Source organism: Bubalus bubalis, chromosome 3 (genome assembly GCF_019923935.1).
Source record: "Bubalus bubalis isolate 160015118507 breed Murrah chromosome 3, NDDB_SH_1, whole genome shotgun sequence".
NCBI lineage: Eukaryota > Metazoa > Chordata > Mammalia > Artiodactyla > Bovidae > Bubalus > Bubalus bubalis.
In genome coordinates this window covers 89533551-89558573 of record NC_059159.1, presented here as the reverse complement: position 1 = coordinate 89558573, position 25023 = coordinate 89533551, and the positions used below count along the sequence as shown (strand labels likewise).

The following is a 25023-nucleotide window of genomic DNA, read 5'->3' as shown; positions in this document are numbered from 1 at the left end:
TCCCACTAAACTAGTACTTCTCAACTTTATTTTCATTATCAACCCCCGTTAAGGAGCCTTTTTAGATTTTTTTTGCCAATCACCCACAAATGAATTTTTAATATCATAGTATATGTATTTATATAATGTGTCACTTTGGAGCGTACACACAGCCCATTGTGCTATCTAAATTTTGGCCCCCACCGCTTAAAGAACCAGTATTCATCCTCTAGGGAGACTGTTGTCTCATCAATAATGCATGCACTCACTAGGTTGTAATGTAATCTAACAATGGCAATGAATTAAACAGTTTTCTATAATCTACATGCATGGAGATTCCCTGGTAGCTCAGTTGGTAAAGATTCCACCCGCATTACAGATGACCCTGGTTGGATTCCTGAGTCGGGAAGGTCTCCTGGAGAACAGATAGGCTACTCACTACAGTGTTCTTGGGCTTCCCTGGTGGCTCAGATGTAAAGAATCTGCCTACAATGAGGGAGAACAGGATTCGATCTCTGGGTTGGGAAAATCCCCTGGAGGAACTCATGGCAACCCACTTCAGTATTCTTCCCTGGAGAATCCCCATGGACAGAGGAGCCTGGCGGGCTACAGTCCATGGTGTCACAGAGAGTCGGACACGACCGAGGGGCTAAGCACAGCACAGCATGCATGCATATTCCAGCTCTCCCTCTGGCATATGATAAGATTTTAATTCTCCACCCACTCTGAAGTGAAGTGAAGCCATGTGACTTGCTTTAGGCCCTGGAATGTGAATGCAAGTGGCATGTGTAACTTCCAAGCAGAAGCTTAAAGAGTGAGTGGAAGAGTCTCCACCTCTCTTCCTCCTGCTTCTATGATTGTGGTAACATAGGGTACACTAGAGTCTCCAGTAACCAGGACACTTGGGTGAGGGTGACGGGCAGGGCTTCCCTCGTGGCTAACAGTGTACCATATATGTGAGTGAGAAATCCATTGGGATGTGGGGGTTGTTTGTTACTATGGAAAAACCTACCCCATCCTGACAAATACAGTATTGCATGGGGGAAAAGTCAGATGCATAAAATTAACTCTTCTTTTGTTTTAATTTTCATTAACGTAGTCCTCACAGGAGCAGCTAATAAAGTTTTAAAATTTAACTATAAACTTTTCTGTGTTTTTTTTAATATGTAAGTAAGAACTGATCTTATTATGTATTAAATTTTAAAATGTAAACCATTTTAAAATGTAAAGCAAAAGTTTACTACTCTAGAATGCTAAGTTAGAAATTTTGTGCAGTCATAGATGGACATGTGGGTAAATCTGCAGGATGAAGTGAGACTACCCCACACACTACCCCAGCACTCTGAAAGCTCACTGCTCTTCTCTACTTCCTTTGCAAGGTGTATGGTATTAGAGCATGAACTTCATCACCAGTGAAAAATAAAATTATGTATTTATTGGAGTTGTGTGACCTTTTCCTCCAACAAGCTCAGTGCCTGAACTTTTAGCACATCCATTCCTTAAGCAATTTTAAAATGCAATGAGGATAAGAAAGTCATGCTGCATGCTAAGTCGCTTCAGTCGTGTCCGACTCTTTGTAACCCTATGGACTGTAGCCCACCAGGCTCCTTCTGTCCATAGAATTCTCCAGACAACAATACTGGAGTGGATTGCCATGCCTTTCTCCAGGGGATCTTCCCGACCCAGGAATCAAACCTGCATCTCTTACGTCTCCTGCTTTGGCACATGGGTTCTTTACCACTAGCGCCACCTGGGAAGTTCCCTCATAAGAAGGTCAGACTATTCCAAGAAATCTGCTAGCCAGTGTCAACGGAATGCATTAGGTGCCAGTAGAGTTTCTATTTCAGATATTAATAAACAGTACATAAAGCTGAAGTGTAACTGGAGTGAGGCAGGAGGCAGCTGGGAAATATGCTAAATTACTCCTGGGAATTGGAAAATACAGTCAGCCATTTCAAAGATAGGAGAGGAAGCAATAAAGAACAGTTTTCAAGAGTAAAAAAATGTAGGTGTTTTACCAGTAAAGATGCATAATACAAAATCCTCACTTGCATTCAAATATTTCTTTTTCTTGTGTGAATTCAGTGGTTTGTAAAAGTAGACAACTCTTCTTTTCAACTTGCTCCATTAATTACTTCCTTTCACTGGACAAACCTTGGTAGGACTTTGTGAAGCTTTTCCTTGCCTGATATCCTGTAACAAACATTACTACAATTTTTAGTAATGGAAATGGGTTCAGTCCAGAAAACAGCCATTGCAAATATTACAGAAAGAAAGGGATTTAATAAAGGTATCAGGGCTTACACACATGTCGAGGAGCTTATGGAGAATGCTACAGGGGGAGGATTGGAGAAATGTCAGCTTGAAGAACTGCAGGGGACAAGGAAGCTGAAATTAGCCAAAAACACAGGATGCCATCACCTCTGGCCACTGTAACCTCCTGAGAAGGATGCCTTAACTTTCTAAGTCCCATGCAAGTTCCTCTGATGGCAGAAAATCAAACCATGCAGAAAGGGCATTCTGGGAAACATGGCACCCAACCCAAGTAAGAGGTGGTTCTGATGAGATGACCAGAAAACCCAGAACAGTCAAGAACAAAAGGCAAGAACTCTTTATTAAATACAGGGTGTACGGGGACGCCCCTGGCTGTCCGTGATTGAGACTTTGCCTTCTAGTACAGGGGTGTGGGTCGATCCCTGGTCAGGAAGCCAAGATCCCACATCCCATGGTCAAAAAACCAAAGCGTAAAACAAGCAGTCTTATAACAAATAAAGACTTGTAAAAAATGGTCCACATAAAAAGAAAAACAAGGCTTATTTATTTTAACTAATAATTGGAGTATAGGCAGTGGTAGGATAAAATCAAGGATTGAGTTTAGTACTTTTTGTTAATAAAAAAATATTGAAAAAAAGGACAAAATATCAGCTGATACCCTTTTAATTTTTCCTGAAATTATTTCCATTAGATGTTAGATGTGTGCTTTCATCAAGACAAAGCCTTACTTTTCATGGTCAAGGCAGCCCCTGGCCTTAATGTCTTGGTGATTGAGTCCAGACAGTGGCAATATTTTGAGTGATCTATTGTGTAATAAAGAAATTAATTAAAGCTGCCCTCTTCTTCTGGGTATAAAACATAATTCAGTTCAGAAGCATGAAAAATTCCATTGACTGTTATTTGCAGTAGAATTGAAAACTGGATTGCAACACAGGTTTATAAAATGAATACATGAGCCTTCAGATTGTTTATCTGCAAATAGTACAACCAGAAAGGGCACAAAGTAACTGTTGACGCTTTAACAAAAGGAGAAGGACTGAAAGCTTTGGGTAGACATTCTGCTGTTATTTGGGGATGTGAAGGTTCCTAGAAGACAGGAAACAGTCCCCTGCAGTTTCAAAATGCCTTAGAGAAGAGAGGGAGGGCAGAGGAGTGGGAGGGATGGGACGTAAGGAGTAACGGGGAGAATGGCAGGGACCTGTGAGTGGAGAGGAGGCTGCAGATGTGTTGCTAGAACGATCTAAGCTATAACGGAGCCAGAACAGCCCTGGGACCAGGACCTGTAACACAGCAGAACAGGAACGTGAGCAACTTCACTTTCACTTTTCACTTTCATGCGCTGGAGAAGAAAATGGCAACCCACTCCAGTGTTCTTGCCTGGAGAATCCCAGGGACGGGGGAGCCTGGTGGGCTGCCGTCTATGGGGTCACACAGAGTAGGACACGACTGAAGCGACTTAGCAGCAGCAGCAGCAGCAATGAGGACCAGTGAGAGACTTGCTCAATGGCAAAATTCCTTTTCCCCCTAATTCACTCTTGAGTCTGTCTGTGTGGATAATACTTAATAATCTAGATTTTAGCTTTTTTTTTTTTTTTAATAGAAAAACCTATTCCTTGAACAAAAACCAGTCGGCATTTTTGTGATTTCTTTCAGACTTAAGACCACCCTTTCCTCTTGAATGGCACGAATGGAACCTTGCTATCACCAGGTGGCAACTCACAATTTTGCAGGTGAGAAGAAACTGCTGTTCAAGCATCAAATAGCACTGAAATTTTGACTGTCTTTGACATTATAAGCCAAACCTTGGAGGAAAAATGGTATTTCAGATTTTGGATCGCTTAGACAAATTCTGAAAAAAGTAGACTCACAGTTTTCTTCGCCCCGCCCCTACCAAGCATTGCTCTAGAAAATTTGGGAATGTTGATCATTGTAATACAGTTTTTGAAAGGTTTATTTTCCTCTTTAAAGTTCCTGTTAATATTGAGAAATCTGACTATAACTCTATCCATATTCTCTTGGCCATATTGTTGTTCATTTGCTCAGACTTGTCTGACTCTTTGTGACCCCATGAACTGCAGCACAACCAGGTTTTCCTGTCCTTCACTATCTCCTGGAGTTTGCTCAAACTCATGTCCATTGAGTCAATGATGCCAACAAACCATCTCATCCTCTGTCGTCCCCTTCTCCTCCTGCCTTCAGTCTTTCCCATCATCAGGATCTTTTCTAATGAGTCAGCTCTTCACATCAGGTGGCCAAAGTATTGGAGCTTTAACTTCATCAGTCTTTCCAATGAATATTCAGGATTGATTTCCTTTATGACTGACTGGTTTGATCTCCTTGCCATCCAAGGGACTCTAAAGAGTCTTCTCCAACACCACAGTTCAAAAGCATTAATCCTTCGGTGCTCAGCCTTCTTTATGGTCCAACTTTCACATCCATACATGACTACTGGAAAAACCATAGCTTTGACTATACAGACCTTTGTTGGCAAAGTAAAACTCAACATTCAAAAAACTAAGATCATGGCATCTGGTCCCATTCAGTTCAGTTCAGTTCAGTCGCTCAGTCGTGTCCGACTCTTTGCGACCCCATGAATCGCAGCACGCCAGGCCTCCCTGTCCATCACCGTCTCCCGGAGTTCACTCAAACTCACGTCCATCGAATTGGTGATGCCATCCAGCCATCTCATCCTCTGTTGTCCCCTTTTCCTCCTGCCCCCAATCCCTCCCAGCATCAGAGTCTTTTCCAATGAGTCAACTCTTCAAATGAGGTGGCCAAAGTACTGGAGTTTCAGCTTTAGCATCATTCCTTCCAAAGAAATCCCAGGGCTGATCTCCTTTAGAATGGACTGGTTGGATCTCCTTGCAGTCCAAGGGACTCTCAAGAGTCTTCTCCAACACCACAGTCCAAAAGCATCATGGCAAATAGATAGGGAAACAATGGAAATAGTGACAGACTTTATTTCCTTGGGCTTCAAAATCATTGCTGATGATGACTGCAGTCATGAAATTAAAAGATGCTTGCTCCTTGGCCATATTGGGTCATAGAATTAAGACCTGGAGAAGGCAATGGCACCCCACTCCAGTACTCTTCCCTGGAAAATCCCATGGACGGAGGAGCCTGGTGGGCTGCAGTCCGTGGGGTCGCTAAGAGTCGGATACGACTAAGTGACTTCGCTTTCAATTTCCACTTTCATGCATTGGAGGAGGAAATGGCAACCCACTCCAGTGTTCTTGCCTGGAGAATCCCAGGGATGGGGGAGTCTGGTGGGCTGCCGTCTATGGGGTCGCACAGAGTCGGACACGACTGAAGCGACTTAGCAGCAGCAGCAACAGCAGCCAAAAGAGGAGTTAGCAATCATTTGTTTACAATGAGACAACTCCCCCACCCTTTTCCATGTATTTTCTTTTTTAAAAAATATTTGTTTACTTAACTGTGCTGGATCTTCATTGCAGCATGTGATATCGTGGTTGCAGCATATGGGATCTAGTTCCCTGACCAGAAATCGAATCTGGGCCCTGTGCATTGGGAGCGTGGATTAGCTGCTGGACCACCAGGGAAGTCCCCTCTCGGTACATTTTCGACTGTACTTTGTTGTGATACAGTCTCAGGTTCTAGACTCCTATGACATAGAAGAGTATCTCTCAGGGACTTTGTAAGGATTAAAGGAGTTCAAACCTGGAAATGACTAGTACAGTGCCTGCCACATAGAAGATAGCACTTAAATATGAATTGGCTTTTCTCCATCGGAGAGAAGTTTAGGTGATGAAAATTCGGATGGCTGCCATTTGTTGAGCTATGGACTGGGCATTATGCCCACTGGTTTCATCTCTAAAACAGCTTTGTAATGAAAGTGAGACTCAGATACTTGCCCAAGATCCCAGAGCCAATATGTAGGTATGCTGAATATTTACCCTGTGGACTGTCAAACCTTTTATCGAAATGCCATCCTGCCCTTGACTCTTCAGACCACATATGAAATGCTATCACATTTTGTGCAGCCTTGGATCACTTGTGCTGGGCTCCTGCAGAAGAAAACTTCTTGTGGTTTGACCTCATTCAGTCTTTGAGACTCCAATATAACATCGCCATGTCCTGAATCTTAAGACTGGCTCAGAAAGGCAACCTTGGTGGTCACACCGCTGACAGTGAGCCTGGCTTTCTTCCATGGCACAGGAGTCAAAAGACGCTGTGCTCATCTAACCTTTTGTAAGACACACATGAGAATAAACAAGTAAAAGGAAATACTTTTAACTACTCTTGTTCTGAAACATGATATGCAAACTCAGATCCACCCTGCTCTTGTCCACCCTGATTTTCCTTTTGTCAGCATGACACCTGCGGACAAAATCCTGTGGATTCCTGTCCACTTCTCCAAGTCTTACTGAATTCTGGTCCCCTCTTTCAGAGTCTTATCTGTTTTTCAACAGGCACTTTCTTCTCAATTTCTGCCTCTGTTTTGGTGATTCATTTCCAAAATCATTGAGTTAAAGGTACTAATGGAGCCCTGGGTGTATGGAAGACTTGGAAACCTTTAGAATGTAGATGCCTAGAATCCCTTAAGGAGGCCCCAGCTTTATCGCCCCTTTATGACCAACCCAGAAATTCCTCTATCTAGAGACTGCCTAGTCTAAGAAACTTTATAACGTTATAACCGTAAGATTGTTCCTTGGAATACACATGTATTTCTTTAAAGCATGTTAGTAAATAAAAATCAACCTGCATATATTCTGTGTTGACTTTTCACAATGGAAAATGAATTTGAAGACGATTTTCTGGATCGCTTACTTTGCTTTCAGTTGTTTAACAGTAGAGTGTTCTGAGTGAATATTGGGCCTTGCACAATCTTCCTGTTTTGCATTTGCTTATTATCTTTGAAACTTCCAGAAATTTTACATTTATATTTCAGAAACTGGAATATCTGGTGTCTTGGGGACCCTGTAAAGAAGCTTGGGCCTATGCCAGAGAATCAATTAAATCTTGCACTCAGGAGCACTCATTAACTGAACATGTTCCTACATCACATGGTTGACCCCTGAAGATCTGTAGAAATTTATTTGGTCCAAGAACATTAAAAACAGTTTTCACTATGAAGTCCTTTGCTTTTCCTTTTGAAAAGATCCCTTTACTCTTATTTCAAGTCTGTGTAAACTTTCTTAAAATACAAAAGTTTCAGGGAGTGGTTATTTGTACATTGACTTTCTCTGTATGACTTACACCAGCTCATTGTACTTTGATATTTGGATTAGTCAGCTTTCTCCAGAGAAACAGAACCAATAGGATACGTGTGTGTGTGTGTGCGCGTGCGTGAGTATGATTACTGTATAATCATTTACAGAATGATCCATATGATTTATTCTAAGAGATAAAAAATTTATTATCAATAACTAGCTCACAAGATTGTGGAGGCGGAGAACTGCAAGGTCTACACTCAGTAAGCTGGAGACTTACGAGTGCTGATGGTTTAGTTTCAAGTCCGTGCCTGAAAGCTTGAAACTGGGAGAGCTGGTAGTGTGATGTCCAATCTTCTTTTTTTAAATTTTTTTGACATCTTCACTTTTCAGCCCCAAGGCTGGCTCCAACAAAGAGTTATCAGACCTAGTCCATCTTGTGCACATGTGTTAAGTTGCTTCAGTGGTGTCCGACTGTTTGTGACCCTATAGATGATAGTCTACAGGCTCCTCTGTCCATAGGATTTTCCAGACATGAATACTGGAATGGGTAGCTGTTCCCTTTTCCAGGGATCTTCCCAACCCAGGGATCAAACCTGCTTCTCTTGTGTCTCCTGCATTGGGAGTTGGATTCTTTACCACTATTGCTGTCTGGGAAGCCCCAGTTCATCTTGTACTTACAGACTACAGTACTTGAAGATGTCTCTCCCAGAGATCCCAGCAGTGCTCATGTTTGTGTCCTGGTTGGAAGGCAGGACCCTGATGTTCCAGATCAAGGCAGTCAGGCAGGAGGAGTTCGTCTCACTCGGCCTTTTTATTCCATTCAGGTCTTCCATTCATGGGATAAGGCCCATTCATTTTAGGGAGAAAAATCTGCTTTACTCTTTTTTTAATGATTCGAATGTTAATCTCACCCAGAATTACCCTCAAACACACACCCCAGCTTGCACTCAAAGCAGGAATCGAGTGTGCATTTGAGATCTCTCTTCTCTATCTGTTCTCTACCTGCCCTTTGCCTGAGAAAGAAATCCACACTGAATGGAGCTCTGATATTTTGTTAAAGCCTTTCAGTGTTGAGCTTATTTTTTATTCCTTGGAATTTTTTTGTGGTTGTCTGTTTGGAGTTATATTGTCCCTTGATACAATTATTTTCTAACTTTCTAACATAGGACTCTACAGCCTGTCTGCATGTCTTGAGTGTCTGTCCACTTGTGTTGGGTGACTTGAATATTGTTTATTAACAAGAGAAAAATATATAAGTACAAGATGGACTAGGTCTGATGACTGTTTGAGCCAGCCCTGGGGGCTGAAAAGTTCAGAAGGTTTCCTAGGGCTGGTGTTTCTTGGACAAACTTTGTCTCTGGTCACCAAATCAAAACCTCATAAGGACTTCTTCCTCGATCTTCATGTTCTTGAACTCGACTTTGTTTAGTTTAATGTGCCCGGTATCAGTCCCTGATCAGCGATTCTTAGGCTTTGGCCAGGTTCCAGAGACTCAGAGGTACGCAGCATTATCTTTTATAGATCAGATCATTCAGTCCTCATGGAATTGTCTCAGTCTACGGTGACCCTTCTTTCAGCCTGACATCTGCCTCCTTCATCATGTTTTCTCGCCATAAAGCTAACTTGTACACTGATCTCATCACTGGCAACATTTCACCAAGGACAGTTTGGAATTGCAGTGATCATTTTGGGGAGGTTTTGACATGAACAAAATTGTTTATTTGAAAAATAACAACAACAACAACAAAGGAACTTTCATGAGAATATTGCCTTGCTCATCTAAAAGAGATCATCTTATTCAACATAGGGCATTAGAAGTTTTCCTCTTCTTTGCTTCTGTACTTTCGGGATTAATCAATGATGGCTCTTTTTTTTCCCAACTGTATGACTTGATAATACTATCTAGGGCCCAAGTTTGAAAAATCCAGCCATATGTCACTTTCTTTTTCTTCTTTCCTCCTTTCTTATAAAGGTCAACTGATAAAAAAAAAAATTATGTTTCAAAAATTTTCCAAAAGAATTGATCAAAAGTCATTTTTCATGTACTGTGGGGCTATATAGTTCAGATAAACATTAAGCATTTTCTAAAAGAAAAAAAGAAGTTATTAAATTGTGTTTCTTTTAATGAGTATTGGAAAGTATCTGATTAATCAGTATTCTGATTTTATAACTACAAGGTAGTAAAAAAGTTTTTAATTTCAAAATAAAAGAGGAACTTTGAAACATGATCAGAGTTTTTAACACTTAGTTTATCATATGGAAATAATGTTAGCAAAATATTTTGATTTGTTCAAAATCAGGATTAAATTTCTCATAATTCAAAATTTCCTACCATGGTTTTATGAATTGAGTAAACTAACATTGTTTCCAAAGCTTGCTTAAAATGAAATATTATATATATTATTATACTCAAGTAAACAGAATGATAATAATTAATATCTTTTTAAAGGTTTAATCTCATGAGAGTTTACAGTGCTCCAAATCAAAAATATACTACTAGTTAAATTGTAATTTTCAGATCCTTCAGTAACATTAAGATCATAGAGAAATGATTCAGTTCGTTGAAAATCTGAACAGTTCCTAAATAAAATTTTTAAAAGAAGCACAAATTACTAAACACAACTCATATCTCTTAAAATGGCAATAGAATAACAAAATATAAAAGTGTCTTTGGATAGTTACATAATGGTCCTCCTCCTAACAGTCAAAATTATATGACGTATGTTCTCATAGATCAGTAATAGGCGCTAAGCAGAATTAGGTTTGTCATAGATTCTCCAAATTTTAAGTAATTGTTATGAGAAACTTCTTACCAGATTTAGTATGCAAAAACTGACAAATTATAAAGAGTTTAATCTTCTTTGGAGGAATGTACTTAAGTTGAATATACTAAGACAAGCATCTCAGTTATTGAATACATTCAGTTTAAAAGAAGCATGTTGTGTTAGTAGCTCAGTCGTGTCTGACACTTTGCGATCCCATGGACTGTAGCCTCCTAGGCTCCTCTGTCCATGGAATTCTCCAGGCAAGAATACTGAAGCAGGTAGCCATTCCCTTCTCCAGGGATCTTCCCAACCCAAGGATCGAGCCCGTGTCTCCTGGATTGCAAGCAGATTCTTTACCGTCTGAGCCAGTAGGGAAGCCCAAAAGAAGCATACTCCTGCATAAATTACTGCACAATTACTGTATCACAAAGGCTGATATAGTAATTGTGTGCAAAGGATTTTTCCAGGCTTCTAGATTCACAAGCATTTTTTCCCCCTTTGTTCATAAAAAATTTGGACATAGAATACTGACTCATGTGAATCATTAGAGACCTAGTGAAAGACTAAAGTCTTTCATCGGCTCCAATAGCTAAGTCATATGTACCTTCTCAAAGATACAACAATAATGGGAAAACATGTAAAACCTCAGTTTGTTTCTGCAGTCTCCACTAACTTTAATAAGTTCCATGTTTTACGTACTCTTCTATTGACCACAAATGCTCACCACTTTTCATCTAGTCACCTAACCTCTTATGAAATCATGTTGCTTTTCCATTCACACATCACAGCCCCTTGCTATGATGCCCCAGATTTACCCAGCTTCTTTCGCTTGCCTATAGAAGAAAAAAATCCCATGGTTGCTTGCCTCTGTTGTCCAAACTCCTATACCCTGCACTACCTTGCTAGGGTCTCCTCTTAGTCTTTGACTTAATTATATTTGCTGTACTGTGCTTAGTTGCTCAGTGGTGTCCATCTCTTTGTGACCCCGTGCATTGTAGCCCACCAGGATCCTCTGTCCATGGGGATTCTCCAGGCAAGAATACTGGAGTGAGTTGCCATGCCCTCCTCCAGGGGATCTTCCCAACCCGGGGATCAAACCCAGGTCTCCCACATTGCAGGTGGATTCTTTACCAACCGAGCCACCAGGGAAGCCCAATTATGTTTGCTAGTAGTTCATGTTTAAAAAAAATAAAATAAAATAAAAATTTCCAAGCAGACTATGCTATCCAGACTTGAGTTTATCCTTGAAATATAAGCTCTCATTGTACTCTTAGTGGATAAAGTTGTTTCCCATGGGTATACACGTTAACAATTCGGATACCAGTATACACGTACATTGGAACTGAAGATTTTAGGAAATGGATGAGGAGTGGTGAGAGCCAGGTTTCTTCCTGTTGGGATAGGAACTGACTGGTCAATGAGAGGGTTAGGATCCATGTGGTCAAGAATTAGAGTTGGAGACATGAATATGGATTCATATTTAGCTTAATATAGATACATATAGTTCCTTGTAGAAATGCTTACAGAACACGTATGTATATATACCTGGTTAGTACACACACACCTGTTTCCTTGCTCTCAGCTCTCGAGAAAGGCTAGAAGGAAAACACCCAGGAGCAACAAGCACACTTTACTTGTGTGCTGGGATCTTGATCTCTAATATAAGTAAGCTGGGCTAAGTGGAGAAAGGACTGACTCTAGAACAAAGGCAGGAAATATACAAGATGAACTTGGAGCATCTTATTAATGCTAGAAAGGATGGAAGTCAAAGTAAGGAAGTTCTCAAGGAAAAACCAGACAAAAAAAACCTACATGGAAGAAGTTTGTTAGAGGGACTCAGGAGCCAACTGGAAGATTTCCCAATGGCTGGAATAATTTGATCAATAAAATAAAAAGAGTAGTACTGGATTATCACCAAACATTATAAACTAAATGAGTCCATATTGGCTTGAAAAAGTAATTCAATTCTTTTAATGGGGGAGAGTAGATAAACCTGCTGTAGAGAAGAAATCCAAATAATTTATGTAGATGCTCTGCCTCAGGGAGGGGAGCATGAATCCCTGCTTCTTCTCTGTGGGTTGCTCTAGGGACTTCTTCCCAAAGGACAGTATGTAGGTACATGGTAACTTGACAGTGGCAAAGTCTGATAAGCTCTACTTCAAGGACCAAGATCAGTACAAGCAGTGATAAATCTCCTTAGTACATACAGAGTATGTACCCTTGGCATGATGTGATGAAATGGCACTTCACCTCTGTGGTTTTTCTCTCCCAACTCATCCTCTCAGGTTAGTCATGAAATAGACATCAGATGGGTTCCAGTGGGATCTATAAAATGCTTGACCAGTATTCCTCAAAACTGTCAAGGTTCATCAATAACTAGGAAAGTCTTAAGAAATTTTCATACCTAGGAGTAGCCTGCGCGACATGACAATGAAATGTAATGTGATTGACCTCCTGGAAACAGGAAAAGGAATTCGACTTTTTTAGGACATTAGATTAAAACTAAGAAAGTATGAATAAACTGTGGACTTTCATTAATAAAAATGCATCGATACTGGGGCTTCCCTGATGGTTCTGTGGTTAAGGATTCTTGCAGTGCAAGGGACACCAATTTGATCCCTGATCCAGGAAGATCCCACATGCGGCAGAGCGACTAAGCCTGTGTGACCCAACTGTTGAGCCTGTGCTCTAGAGCCTGGAAGCCACAGCTACTGGAGCCCGTGAGCCATGGAGCTGGTGCTTTGCAACAAGCGAGGCCACTGCAATGAGAAGCCCACACACCACAGCTAGAGAGCTGCCCCCGCTCGCCACAACTAGAGGAAAGCCCGTGCAGCAGTGAAGACCCAGCAGAGTCAAAAATAAATAAATGAATGAATAAACAAACATTTTAAATATACATCAATATTCATTTATAAACATACATACCATACAAATGGAAGCATCCCATCCTGGACAAAGCCCTGCTTCCTTAAACTTTAAATCATATTAGTCTTTTCAGAGCCCTGGGCACCCCATTGTGAGAGCCCCCACCAGTGCAAGCTATACTAACCCCGCTTGTTCAACTCCGTGTGTGTTTCTGTTGGGATTCACCATGACTCCATCAAACAGTGATGACTGCTAACATGTTGATAATGACAAGCTTTAGATGCGTGTTTTCTTTTTTGTTGTTTTTTTTTTAGATGCGTGTTTTCTAAGAGTAAGTCATGTCTTTTAAAAAAAAAAAACCTATTATTGCTGTTAAAATAGTCTCATTCCAAATTGGAATGATTATGTTCTTTTTTAATGTTATAGACTTTATATGGTATTGTTGCTGTTGTTCAGTCACTCAGTTGTGACCCACTCTTTGGCACCCAATGGACTGCAACAAGCCAGGCTTCCCTGTCCTTCACCATCTCCCAGAGCTTGCTCAAACTCATGTCCATTGAGTCGGTGATGCCATCTAACCATCTGGTCCTCTGTCATCCCCTTCTCCTCCTACCTTCAATCTTTCCCAGCATCAGGGTCCTTTCTAATGAGTCACCTCTTCACTGACCAACTAAAGAGCCTCGTGATGAAGGTGAAAGAGGAGAGTGAAAAAGTTGGCTTAAAACTCAACATTCAAAAAACTAAGATCATGGCATCCAGTCCTATCACTTCATGGCAAATAGTTGGGGAAACAATGGAAATAGTGACAGATTTTATTTCTTGGGCTCCAAAATCACTGCAGATGGCGACTGCAGCCGTGAAATTAAGTGTGCTGCAGTACATCGGGTCTCAAAGAATCAGACTTGACTGAGTTACTGAATATATGTGAACATATGTGTATATAAATATATATATGATATGCTTCCCTGGTGCCTCAGCGGGTAAAGAATCCACCTGCAGTGCAGGAGCTGCAGGAGACCGGGTTTGATTCCTGGGTCAGGAAGATCCCCTGGAGAAGCGAATGGCAACCCACTCCAGTATTATTGCCTGGAGACTGCCATGGTCGGAGAAACCTGGCAGGCTACTGTACATGGGGTCACCAAGAGTTGGACAGTACTGAGCGACTAAGACTTCTTTACCATCTGAAACAGCAGCAGGTAAGTGCAAGAATAGGCTATCGGTTCTCCAGCGGATGTTCCCGACCCAGGAATCAAACCGGGGTCTCCTAAATTGCAGGCAGAGTCTTTACCAACTGAGCTATTAGGGAAGACCATATACTTATATATATGTAACTTAGCGGTATATATATGTATATATATATAAATCCTTGCAATAATGGCAATGGACACCAGGCGGCAGTATAACACAGCAAAAACAAGTTTTGCCCTCTTCCAATCTACCTCGTGCAATAATGACAATGGACACGAGGTGGCAGGATAACACAACACATGCAACCTTTGCTCTCTCCAAACTTCTTTTAAATCAAGAAAAAGTGAATGGGGAACACATGTAAACCTGTGGCGGATTCATTTTGATATTTGGCAAATCTAATACAGTTATGTAAAGTTTAAAAATAAAATAAAATTTCAAAAAAAAAAAAAATAAAATAAATCAAGAAAAAGTGAAAGTGAAGTCGCTCAGTCTTGAGCGACCCCATGGACTGTAGTCTACCAGGCTCCTCCATCCATGGGATTTTCCAGGCAAGAATATTGGAGTGGGTTGCCATTTCCTTCTCCAGGAGATCTTCCCAACCCGCATTGTAGGCAGATGCTTTACCGTCTGAGCCACCTGGGAAGTCCCTGCTGCGGCTGCTGCTGCTAAGTTGCTTCAGTCGTGTCCGACTCTGTGCGACCTCATAGACGGCAGCCCACCAGGCTCCCCCTTCCCTGGGATTCTCCAGGCAAGAACACTGCAGTGGGTTGTCATTTCCTTCTCCAATGCCTGAAAGTGAAAGGGAAGTCGCTGAGTCGTGTCCGACTCTTTGCAACCCCATGGACTGCAGCCCACCAGGCTCCTCCAGCCATAGGATTTTCCAGGCAAGAGTACTGGAGTGGGGTGCCATCGCCTTCTCCACCTAGTTGGACCATAAAGAAGGCCGAACACCAGAGAACTGATGCTTACTAATTGTAGTGCTGGAGGAGACTCTTGAAATCCCCTTGGACTGCAAGGAGGTCAAACCAGTCAATCTTAAAGGAAATCAACCCTGAATATTCATTGGAAGGATTGATGCTGAAGCTGAAACTCCATGTTTTGGCCCCCTGATGGAAAGATGATGGAAAAGACCCTGATGCTAGGAAAGATTGAAGGCAGGAGGAGAAGAGGGCAACAGAGGATGAGATAGTTGGATGGCATCATTTACTCAGTGGATAGAAATTTGAGCAAACTCCAGAAGATACTGAAGGACAGAGGAGCTTAGCATGCTGCAGTCCATGGGGTCGCAATGTCAGGACTAACGGACTGAACAACAGCAATATATACATGGCGGCTGAACAACAGCAATCAAATTAAATAATGGCTTGCTATGTCTCCACTGAGAAAATGAATTTCTCTAATAGGTTCTGTTGTTCAACAGGCATTATACTGAGATACATGGTCCAAAATGTTATTCCTTTGGACCTTAAGTCAATCAGATCTGATTCATTTTGAGAATTTATTTGTTATCTTGACAGTTGATGGGACTTTGCAAAGTAAATTGTGTGCCTTTTTATTTCTTAGACTCGACACTAGGAAGGCCTTTTTTATGATTGACTTTTACCATTTTGTCTCATTTTCATGTTAGAATCACCAAAAACTATCTTTGCTTATCTCCATGTTCCTGTCATCCCAGTTTGAGAGGTGTGAGGGATGTGTTCAGACTGTCCCCTGGGGCAAGGGTGACCGTGCTGACTGGCGTGACCACAGAGTGCTTCCCCAGGGGGAGCGCAGGGGCAACGTGGTAGACTTCTGCCCGATGACTGTGTCAAGGCTGTGGTCACCTTGGGGCAAGGGCACAAAGGCCCCAAGGAGAGGAGAGATGAGGAGACTGGGAGCCGCCTGTGGTTTGGAAACGGATGGAGAGCCGACTGAGCCCAGAGCTTGCCTTCCTCAGGGTTGGACCAGGTGCAAGTTCCCCCTTGGCCCCTGGGCAGAGTTGCTCTGGCAAGATAGAGAGTGGCGTCCCCCTCTGGCTTTCCTGTCACTAGGAAGCCCCTGGGGTTGGTTCGTTTGTGTTTTCTTTTTTTCATATTTCTCAAGTGCTTCAACTCAGTCAGTAGCTCCTGGTATTCCTTTAGACTCTGGGCACCTAAGGCAGGAAAATAAGCTCAGCCAGAAATAGAATACCTAGTCCTCAAACCTTCGGAAAGCTGCTGCCTTATTTTTATAGAGTGCAGGAGAAAAAGAACCCCTCAAGTATCTGAGATGTGTTAGGAAATAAGTATAAACTGCAGATTTATCCTGGAAAATAGCTATTATTTAATGGGACTCGATACAGTGCTTCCCTGGAATCAGCTACTGTTCAAAATTCATTTAATGTTCATAATGATCCTATGGGGTAAGTTACCATAATTACTCCATTCTACAGGAGGGGAGCCTGGGGTACAGAAATGTTAAATAACTTAGTCAAGAACACACCACCTACTAATTATTAGAACTGGGATTTGAACCCAGGCCATCTGATACCAGAGCCCACACTCTTTACTATTATGTATGCAAAGATACTCTCAAAATGAGAAATGCAGTTGCCTTCTGCGAATGAAAATTTTGATTTGAATTTCAGTTCCCAGTGGTGCTAGTGAAGAATCTGCCTGCCAGTGCAGGAGATGCAGGAGAAGCAGGTTTGATCCCTGGGTCAGGAAGATCTCCTAGTGTAAGAAATGACAAGTCCAGCGTTCTTGCCGGGAAAATCCCATGGACAGAGGAGCCTGGTGGGCTACAGCCCATGTGGCTGCAAAGAGGTGGACACGACTGAGTAACAGCACACATATGCAACTGGATTTGAAATAATTTGAGTAAATAATTTGCATATAATTTGTTAGTACAAAAAATGTTATTTTTTACAGTGAAATATGTAACTCTTATTTGAAACTTATACAGGGATTTTTTGGCTTAAATTATTTTAATTCCACTCCCTAGTTACAGAATCTTTTATTTATTTATTTTTAACTTTTGTATCCTCTACTAGAAATTGACATCTCAAGAGAAGAATCACATCTATGTCATGATCTTTTTAGCATTTGGACTATTTAGTATGGAATCTAAACCAATAGAAAGGGTTCTAGACATGCTTGAAAACTTACCAAGTATTCAAGACAGCAAAGTTTCTACTCCACTAAATATGTACCAGATTCAGAGAACACATTACCAAATCTTTTAAATTCCAGGCTTGTAATTATCCTATTGAAATCTATTGTCTTGATTTTTTCTTGATAGGATTTTTAAACACAATCTTAGGTTCATCACATTCTCTGGTATATTGTATCTAGTTTTCCTCTTTCTATTTCTAATCTGCTGTTTAGCACAGAAAGATTCATGATTGCTATGTCCTTTGATATTTTAGCTCACTCTCAGAGATTAGTATATCTCCTTTTATAGAACCTGTGCTCTGAAGTAGATCTCTCAGATTTTCACTTTAACTCTATTCCTTGATAGTCGTAAGAGCTTTTGCAAATTAAGATTTTTTGAGCCTTGAGGGTTTCTTCATGTGTAAAGCACTAATACAGAGTACTCCTATATAATGTACTTAGAGTAATTTGATAGACTTTATAGATTATTCCATAAGTAGCTGTTGTTGTTCAGTTGCTAAGTCATGTCCGACTCGTTGCGACCCCATGGCCTCCCTGTCCATCACTATCTCCCGGAGCTTGCTCAAACTCATTTCCATTCAATCGATGATGCCATCCAACCATCTCATCCTCTGTCGTGCCCTTCTCCTCCTACCTTCAGTCTTTCCAAGCATCAGGGTCTTTTCAAATGAGTCAGTTCTTCGCATCAGGTGGCCAAAGTATTGGAGCTTCAGCTTCAGTATCAGTCCTTCCAATGAATATTCAGGACTGATTTCCTTTATGATTGACTGGTTTGATCTCCTTGCAGTCCAAGGGACTCTCAAGAGCCTTCTCCAGCACCACAGTTCTAAAGCATCGATCCTTCCGCACTCAGAACTTGAACATGTCTGTTTCCAAACATCACACATGATATCAATCAAGAACACCTTCTACAGTAACAGAATTTGTCTGTGGTGGTTTGAAACAGCAAGGGTTTATTTTCTCACATAGAAGACAATGCTTAGGGCTTGGCTGCTGGCCTTGGTCCAGTGGTTCAGTGGTAGCAGGGGCAGGTGCTGTAATTGTTCTGGCTTTTTCTTCATCGTTGTAAGATTCCAGGGACAGAGGGGCAAAGGGTGAGCAGGCAGAACTTGCACCCCAAGTTCTAATGTTTTTCTAGGGTCCCCATAGCTGACTTCCACTTATATCCCATTGGCCAGAAAGGGGATGGGGAGGAGAATGCTAAAGACAGGTCAGCGCACAGTGTCTATACCATTGCTCTGAGTTATTTGGTAATAGATTCCTGTCGAGCTAGCTCTGTAGAATCGTGGAAGTTAGATGACCGATCAGCTGTTCTGAGCCCACCTCCAGGGGTGCACACTGGGTCAGAGCAACTGCTTTGTCAAGTGCCTCCAGGTGACCTGGTTGCCCTCGCTCCTGCCAAGACAGCCTTGTCCACGTGTCCCAGTGATGGCACGCTGGCCTATGCTGCCGCCACCTTCCTTGTGCTTCCTAACAAGCTACCTGCCTGTATCGCGAGGCAGCGCTGGCTGTGAAAGTGAAAGTGAAGTTGCTCAGTCCTGTTCAACTCTGCGACTGCATGACTGTAGACTGCCAGGCTCCTCTGTCCATGGGAGTCTCCAGGCAAGAATACTGGAGTGGGTTGCCATTCCCTTCTCTAGGGGATATTCCCAACCCAGGGATCAAACCCCGTCTCCTGTATTGCAGGTGGATTCTTTCACTGAGGCACCAGATTTTTCATTTTTCTTTCTTTCTTTTTCCCCTATATATGTTTTTACCACACTGTGCAATATGTGGGCTCTTAGTCCCCTGACCAGGGATCAAACTCATGCCCCCTGCATTGGAAGTGCAGCATCTTAACCACCAGACCACAAGGAAGTCCCTCCTTTTTCTAATTTTTGATTTTCAAGTAACCATAGGATGAGATCAGACATGACATCAGAAGATCTGGATACTAGTCCAGCTCTGCCACCCACCAAGAAATCTGGACCAAGTCTCTGAAGCCTTCAGTGTTTCATCTGTAAAGGATGGGATTATTTTTTTGCTTATTTGTTGAGATCTCAGAATGTACCAGTCAGCACTCTGAACTCTAACTGTGCTGTGCTTAGTCGCTCAGTCATGTCCAACTCTTTGTGACCCTATGGACCATAGCCCACCAGACTCCTCTGTCCATGGGAATCTCAAGGCAAGAATATTGGAGTGGCTTAGCCATTCCCTCTCCAGGGGGTCTTCCCAACCCAGGGGTCGAACCCTGGTCTCCTGCATTGCTGGCAGGTTCTTTATTGTCTGAGCCAACAGGGAAGCCGAATTCTCTAAGGTCTTATATAAAATAAGATGCTATTACTATGACCAGTGGAGAAGGAAATGGCAACCCACTCCAGTATTCTCGCCTGGAGAATCCATGGACAGAGGAGCCTGGCAGGCTACAGTCTTAGTGACTAAACCACCACCATGACTGTGACCAGGGGCAATGGGGCCTCTGGGTCCAAGGACTGCGGTGACCTTCTTGGACCCTGAGGCTATAAGACCCCGGAGGGCAGAGCTGTGCTGTCCTTATCCCCATCTCCCCAGAACTTGCATGATGCTTATGCTTAGGACTCAATATTCATTCAGTGAGTGGCTGAGCAGGTGGATGGCTGGGCAAATAATAAATGCATGATTACCCTGTAACACCTGGATTCCAGCCTTTAGCTCTGCCTTCACTCTTGCACATCCGCCTGCTACGGGCCACCGCCCGAATGTCCTGAAGCACCCCCAAACCAATCTCATTCCACAGTAGTGTCATTCCTGGCTTCCGCACAGAACTGTGATCACTTTGTGTTCCTGCTCATAGCATCTCTCTTCTCCAGCCCGGAGGTGTGCAGTTCTAGATCTATATTTGTCTCTTTCTTTTCACTCATTCTCAATATCCTGTCATTTGAAAAGCCTTTGTAATCTTCCCCTGTACTATTCAGGCATGATACACGTCTCAGCCACCACACAGTTTTGCAAAGAGGGCTCCTGACTATGTGGCTTGATCTTCTTTTGTACGGTATTGATGTGGGGCCGGGGAGCCTTATGTCTGTTCCTGGGTTTAGTCAGGATCTGCGCCGAGGCAGGCATTGGGCTGGATGGTCTCAGGTGGCTCTGTCCCATCTTAGATGACCCTGCCTGTGTGGCTTCTTTTACTTGGCTTAATGTTTTCAAGGTTCATTCATGTTATAGCATGTATTAGTAATCCATCCCTCTTTATTGCTAAATAGTACTCCATTGTATGTGAAAGTGAAGTTGCTCAGTTGTGTCCGACTCTTTGCGACCCCATGGACTGTAGCCTACCAGGCTCCTCTGTCCATGGGATTTTCCAGGCAAGAGTACTGGAGTGGGGTGCCATTTCCTTCTCCAGGGGATCTTCCCAACCCAGGGATTGAACCCAGGTCTCCCACATTGTAGACAGACGCTTTACTGTCTGAGCCACCAGGGAAGTCCACTCCATCGTATAGCTACATCATATTTTATTTGTCTATTCATCAGCTGATGAATATTTGGGTGGTTTCTTCTTCTTTTTTTTTTTTTTGGCCATTATGAATAATGCTGTTGTGAACATTTGTGTACAAGTTAATGCAGATGTTTATTTTCATTTCTTTTGGGTAGATACCTAGGAGTAGAATTGCTGCATCATGGAATAATTCTGTGTTGAACCTTGTGATGAGCAGCCAGACTGCTTTCCAAAGTGGATGTGCCGTTATGAAATCATTTCTTTTAACTCGGTGACTATTATTAGCATCGTAATAGAAATGGGCATTTTAAGTCAGAGTACTCAGAGGCTTATTCAAAAGAAACACAGTTTTATTTTAAAGTGCTATGCATCTGTACATTTATAACTTGTGTTGAGTCACCATCAGAAAGTCTTCCAGGAAACAGGATTGCATTGTGCTGCTTTGTTTTTCCATGGCGAAAGATGAGATACCTGGTTAAATATCCTAGCGTTTAGTCACCTTCACTGGAAAGTGGTGTTAAGCCAGCATCTTTCTCTGCCCCTTCTTGTGCTTCTTATTAGGAGATTCAGGGACAGCTGGCCGCAATCCTTCAGAATCACTCTAGCCCTGGAGCCAAGGCTCAGCGCAGTCCTGTGCTCATGGATTTTTCCCGTAGTGGGTGGCTGTGGAAGAACATTATGTCAGAGACAACATTGGGGCCTCTCTGTAGAATGAGAGAGAGAGAAACCATGGCAGAAACAGGCATGCTGCAGCTCCAAAGTGGTTGAAGAGGAAGGAGGAGAAGGAAAGTCCATTTTCACGACTCCTAAGTGTATGTTCCATAACTCTGAATAGATAAACTATAAATGCCACACTCTGGGTTTCATTAGATTGGGTTACTTCCACAATTTTTAAAAAATGGAAAGAAAAAAGAAAAAGACACCACTGTCAGTTTGAGCTTAACCTTTATTTAGATTCTATGTATCTCACCTCTAGGGATGCTGAAATCAGATGAATTTTGTATTTTAGCAAAGTGGAGACCAAGCATTTCTCTAACAGGTCTAAATGTCTCCTTAAAGTAGGATCGGCAGTCCCTCCCTCATGGTTTCTTCTTATAAAGCCCTGGGGTTCAGTGGCCATGGTTTCAGGAAGCTAATAATACATTTGAAAGCATGCAGATTGTTAGATGTAGAGGTGAGGCAGCTGGGGAGATGGAAGCCCAGGGAAAGTAAACATGTTGTTCCGTCTCCGGGGTTCAGTGGGGGCCCCGGAAGCATGCCCAGAGCCTTTGACTCTCAGACTAGCGCTCCCAGCCCGATGACACTGCCTCGGGCTGCTCTTTGACCCTGACGTGCCTGGGGCGGCGCAGAAGAGCCTGTTAGCCAGGGTGCCCCCCAGCCCCGTCCTCCAGTGCGGGCACCAGGAGGCACGCGGCGGGTGGGGCTCCATGGCAGACGTCATCGTACAGGGTGGAGGGAAGGAAATTCAGGTTCTTGTATTCCCGCCTCAGCTCCTTTCTGTGAATTAGGAGAACTCCACATTCCTCAACAGAGGTCAAACTCTGCCCGCGCAGGCACTGGAGAGCAGTACTCAGGCTGCCTCTCAGTCCCACTGTGCCTTTGCCGGGGAGCACTTGCGCAGGGCCCGACCAGGGCAACCCTGCGGGGTGCTCTTATTTGCCCTCAGAGACTCACAGTCCTCATCTGCGAAATGGGGACACTGGTAATAAGAATTCTGCACTGAGGGTCCCTGATGAGTAGGTGAGACCCTGTTGATGAATGTGCTTCATAAACCAGAAAGGATCACCACAGGATAATTATTATAAATGTATGTGTGTACACGCACATTTGCAGGGCTTCCTTGGTGGCTCAGTAGTAAAGAATTCACCTGCAATGAGGAGATGCAGGTTTGATCCCTGGGTGGGGAAGATCCCCTGGAGAAGGGAATGGCAACCCACTCCATTCTTGCCTGGGAAATCCCATGGACAGAGGAGCCTGGTGGGCTTCAGTCCATAGGGTGGCAAAGAGCTGGACACGACTGGCCGGCTAAACGACAACAGCACACACATATGCAACATCCTTGGCTTTTCCATGTTATTTTTCTTTCTAAATTTTATTTCATTTTATCATATTTTTTGGAAGCACAGGACTACCAGGGAAGTCCTGCTTTTGCCATTTTAAAATACCTGAAATGGTATGTCCTTCGAGTCCTTACTGGAGAAGGGAACAGGAATCCACTCTAGTGTTCTTGCCTGGAAAATCCCATGGACAGAGGGTGCTGGAGGGTAGGCTGCAGTCCATGGGTTCACAGAGAGTTGGACACGACTGAGTGACTAACATACTCGAGTCCTTACAGTCCAGCAAATGGGCTTTCGTAACCAGCAAAATGCCCCTGGTTCTCAGTATCAGAGAACTTGTCAGTAGACACCTCAACAAAAGATAAAGAGCAAAATGAAGTTTATCCCCTAACCCCATGTTTTTCAGACCTGGCTGGGTATTAGAATAATCTTTAGAGTCAAAAAATACAAATACCCAGGCCTCCCTCACCCCCAGAGATTCTGATTTCAGTTTATTGGGTAGATGTGGGGGGTAGTTAGAGGCTTCAATCACTTTTTTACCCCCAAGGGAAATGTCATTTAAAAAAATTATGCCCCAGGCCTCTGGCTTTGTCTTCAGTTTGTCTTTAATAACCTTGGAGCAAAACTTCTATTGTGGAATAAAAGATAAAGAAACTTAATAGGTTATTGGAACTAAAACCCTCAAGAGAAGCTGTTCCAACCAGACTCTGCTTCCCTGTGAAGCTCTGAGGCTGCTGAAGAGGCATCCCCCACCTCCCATCTCCCCACCCCCACCCCCACTCTGACTCCTTTTAGTCCCACAGTCTCTGTGCTTCCTCCCCCTCCACTGCCTGCTGCCTCCCCTGGTGCCTCCCCCACCCCCAAGGCTGCCTTCTCTCTAGTATGGAATGTGATATAGCTGGAAGAGTCGGCAAACAAATATTCTAATTTAATCTCCCACCTTAAAAAAACAAAACCAAATAATCATGGCACAACCCTTCTTTGACCGTCCAGATTTCTGCCTTAGTTTTCCAGTCTTACCCATTATTCTCACGGGTTATCTACACACTCTGTCTCCAGCTTTGCACTCTCCACTCACTCTGCAACCTCCTCCAACCTGGCTTCTCTCCCCTGTCTCCACTCACCACATTTGCCAAAGCCATCAGTTACCTCTAGGGAGCCAAACGAGGTCACTTTGGAAAAATGATATTTTTCTCTTTAATAAAGTTTAATTTAATGATGTTAAGGATTGAATGTTTATGCCCCTCCCCCTGCACCCCTGCCCCCCCACCCCCCCCATCCACACCTGCCATTTATTTATTGAAACCTAGTTCTCAATCTGATTGTGTTAGAAGGTGGGGGCCTTCAGAGTTGATTAGGTCATGAGGGTGGAGCCCTGATGAATGGGAATTATTGTCATTGTTCAGTTGCTAAATCATGTCTGATTCTTTGCAACCGCATGGACTGCGGTACGCCAGACTCCTCTGTTCTTCACTATCTCCTGGAGTTTACTCAAATTCATGTCTATTGAGTTGGCGATGATATCTAAATACCATCCCATCCTCTGCTGCCCCTTCTCCTTTTACCTTCAGTCTTTCCCACCATCAGGTTTTTTTTTTTTTCTAGTGAGTTGACTCTTCCCATCAGATGGCCAAAGTATTGGAGCTTCAACTTCAGCAACAGTCCTTCCAATGAATATTCAGGGTTGATTTCCTTTAGGGTGGACTGGTTTGATCTCTTTGCTGTCCAAGAGACTCTCAAGAGTCCTCTCCAGCACCATAGTCCAAAAGCATCAATTCTTCAGCGCTCAGCCTTCTTTCTGGTCCAGCTCTCACATCTGTACATGACTACTGGAAAAAGCATAGCTTTGACTACACAGACTTTTGTTGACAAAGTGATGCCTTTGCTTTTTAATATGCTGTCTGGGTTTGTCATAGCTTTCTTTCCAAGGAACAAGTTGTCTTTTAATTTCATGGTTGCAGTCACCGTTCACAGTGATTTTGGAGCTCAAGAAAATAAAATCTGTCACTACTTCCACTTTTCTCCCACTTATTTGCCATGAAGTGATGGGACAGGATGACATGATCTTGGTGGTTTTTTTTTTTTTTTTTTTTTTTTTTTTTGCCACTTTGTTTATTTTTTAATTGAAGGATA

The 25023-nt window shown here is 42.8% G+C and overlaps 1 long non-coding RNA gene across 2 annotated transcripts in view; it reads left to right on the top strand.

Moving 5' to 3' along the window:
- The window catches only part of LOC123332801, a 74784-nt gene that overhangs the window by 27660 nt on the left and 22101 nt on the right, over positions 1 to 25023 (top strand). For both annotated transcript variants that reach the window (XR_006549845.1, XR_006549844.1), the window contains exon 2: positions 3907 to 3983. This is a non-coding gene — a long non-coding RNA (uncharacterized LOC123332801). The remainder of the gene's footprint in view (positions 1 to 3906; positions 3984 to 25023) is intronic.